Below are 3,608 nucleotides of genomic sequence, written 5' to 3'. Positions count from 1 at the left end.
GGCTTTTTTCTTTTTGCTTATGTGGTGCTGAGGAATCGAACCCAGGGCTTCAGGCATGCAAGGCAAGTGCTCTACCACTGAGCAACCTTCCTAGCCCCTTAATGTCTTGTTTTTATGCTTTATTCTATACTACCAAAAAAAGCCTTGCAAGGACTAAGGGTGATTATCAGTCTAACATTCAAGAATCTGTTTATACTATTAAGATACAGAAAATTCAACAGTAAAACTTTCAACAAATTAAGTTAAGGCCTCCTGACTGGTTTATCTAAATCTACTAGTAGTTGAGACATTGTAGCCTGTTTCTCATCTGCCAGAGGAAATTGCTGATTTGAACTTAATAAGCCAAATATGCACAAATGATAATTATGTAAAGATGCCAAATTTAGGTGTTATAGAAAATTCATTATCTTATCAGCAAAAGCAGGGGATTAACATAAGATAACTATGAAAATTTAAAGGGTAAATTACTTCTCAAAGAAAATCATGGAAGTGTGGTTCAAGTGGTAAAGTGGCAATGTAGGAAGTGCAGGGCCTGAATTCAAACCTCAGTACTGTCAAAAATATAGCCAGGCACAGGTGGCTCACACTGGTAATCCTAGCTACTCATAAGGATGAGATCTGAGGATTGTGATTAGAAATCAACCCAGGCAGGAGAGTCCACAAGACTTTTTTGTCAGTCGTGGAGCTTGAACTCGGCTAGGGTGCTATCCCTGCACTCTTCAGCTCAAAGAGAGCACTCTACTGCTTGAGCTGCACAGTGCCATTTTTGGTTTTCTGGTGATTAATTGGAGATAAAAGTCTCATGGACTTTCCTGCCCGGGCTGGCTTTGAACAGTGATCCTCATCAGATCTGAGCCTCCTGAGTAGCTAGGAATACAGGAGTGAGCCACTGTTGCCCGGCCACAAGACTCTTATCTCCAATTAACCACCAGTAAGATGGAAGAAGATCTATGGCTCAAATGGTACAGTGCTAGCTTTGAGTGAAAAAAGTTCAGAGGTGGTACCCAGTCTCTGAATTCAAGCCCCAAACCTGGCACCAAAAAAACATCAACAACAAAAAACACATCTGTAAAACAACCTTACATAAAACAAAAATTTCCTAAAAAATTCCACTCTGCTCCAGGAGAATTAAGTAAAGTTAGTTAAATGGTCATTTACTAGAAATATTTTTAAAAGGGCTAGACTATCAGTGTCTCAAGCCTGTAATCCTACATCCTTGGGAGGTGATGTTTAGGTGATCATGGTTTGAGGGCAGCAGGGCATAAAATTTCGAGAGACTCTTTCTCAAACAATGGTTGATTGTAGTGGTATAGCTGTCATTCCCCAGGGAATGCACAAGGAGGACTGCAGCTCAAGCCAACCAGAACAAACAAAAAAAACCCATGCTGCCTGAAAAATAATTTGAAAAAGGGGCTAAAAGCCTGCCCAACAAGCGCAGGACTCTGAATTCAATCCCCAGTACTACCAAAAAATATGCAATTGCCAGGGGGCCAGTGGCTCATGCCTATAATCCTAGCTACTCAGCAGGCTGAGATCTGAGGATCTCAGTTCAAACCCAGCCAAGGCAGGAAAGTCTGTGAGACTCTTATCTCCAATTAACCAAAAGTGGTGCTGTGGCTCAAGTGGTAGAGCATGCTGAAGAGCTTAGGGAAAGCGCCCAGGCCCAGAGTTTAAGCCCCCAAACTGACAAAAAAAATGCAATGAAGAACCTCAGAATTCTAATTTCCAAACTATCACATTCCTATAATCATTATTAAAGTAAAATAAAGTCAGCAAACTTACTCATAACTAAAACATTACAGTGCTTATAGTTACTGCCAGTTATCACATGGCAAAGATATGAAATCATAAAAAAATTAACATTTTTAGATGGTCATTATCCTTTCTTCATTAGACAAAATGTATATAATAAATTTATAAAGGGGTAACATAATGTTGTGTTTATCAAAAAATAGCCTAATATACTGGACACAATTTCCAATGGGAGCTAATCCAAATAGGGACTTAGGGCATAGCACAGCAAAGCTCTAGGCTTCACAACTTTAAAATACAGTAATTGAAATCAGCCATGAAAACACCTTTGCTCTGGGCCCAAATGAATTAAACACATCTAATAAAAATCTCTTTGGTTTTGACTCTGTTTTGTTTAATATGTAAGCTCTCTTGTAATTTCAAGTATCTTAACAATATTATGGACAAAACCATCTATGCAGAGATACAAATTGATCACCAAGTCAATGAAAGCCATCACTAGTCACAACATACATACATATATATGAATATATGTGGTGGAAATCTTGTTTTATTTCTTCAGACAAGTTTCCTTATTCTAGAAATAGGAGACCATTAAAGAGGTGGATAAGATGGATAGAAGTCTGCTTTGAGAGCGTGACAAATGAAAACACAAACATAGAAATAAGGAATGACTGTTTAAAGGAGTCATACAAGAAAAATTGTATTTAATATTACATGATGAGCTGATTCATTAGAATTTGTTTTACTTATTTTTTTCAGGAAAACACTTATATGAAGTAAAACACACGTGTTTGGTAAGCATAGGCAGAAGCACCAGTAAAAATTCTGCTTAAGTAAAATTATGGGGTATAAACATATATTAGAACACTACTTTTGATGGGCTGCAAGATCTATGGATTCAGATGGATAATTTACACGATTAATTATGAACACTGATTTTCAAACTTTAGAAATTATCTGCAGCTATTCAATGGAAACTTTTCTGTGAAATAACACTTGTAATTTTTAAGTAGGCACCCTTTTTACTAAAGAGGAAAAGGCAATGTCACCTCCTGAGTTAATGCTCACCCATCATTCAGTCATTGGGTTCTCATTACAATTTGTCTCCTTTATGAGCTCCTCTTTCTTCTGTCCTATTCCACCCTCCTCTCCTTATCCAGAACTTTAAAGGCAAGGAATAGAATCTGAATTGTCTTTGTATTAGAAAACTCTTTGTAGCACACAGTAGTGTGCTTATTTATTTATTGTTGAAAAATGTCATTTAACAAGCAAGAGATGAGGATGGGGCTATTTAAATAAAATGTTTCAGCCTGTTCACTGTTTCCGCTACATCACCCAGTCTAAATTAAGCCTGGTCCACCATTTCAACGCCACAATACCAAAGTAGAAATTATCACGAAAAACAACTCATCTACCCAATGCCCCAAAGTTTGAATACCCCTGTCCTACCCAGACACGTGATCCCCAAATAGCAAACTGTGCAGAGTTTAGGCATCTGATCAAGGAGTGGTTTTACATTTTTAAGTGTTCTGGGGGTAGGGCAGGTTAAGCAGTTAAGAGTTGAATTTCTGTTTGTCTAACTGATATAGTCCAGAATCATGGCTTTGAAAGAGGGAGCAGCGCCCAACACTGAAACGAAAAAATCAGTAAGACGTTTTAATAGCCCGAGAGGTGATTGCCAAGATTGAAAACTTGGGAGACCAAATGAAACATACTGAACTTAAGACCAGAGATTCAGACACTTTAACGTCCCTCGCCCATCTCTCTTTTGAAGGCAATCTCTCGCAGGAAGCATTTCTCCTCGCCATTCCCGCGCCTTCGCTACCTCCCCTTTTCCTCCCCTCCCCCCCCCC

This window comes from Dipodomys ordii, unplaced genomic scaffold, assembly GCF_000151885.1.
Source record: "Dipodomys ordii isolate 6190 unplaced genomic scaffold, Dord_2.0 Scaffold88, whole genome shotgun sequence".
Classification (NCBI taxonomy): Eukaryota; Metazoa; Chordata; class Mammalia; order Rodentia; family Heteromyidae; genus Dipodomys; species Dipodomys ordii.
The sequence above is the reverse complement of the archived record's forward strand: the minus strand, read 5'-3'. Positions refer to the sequence as shown.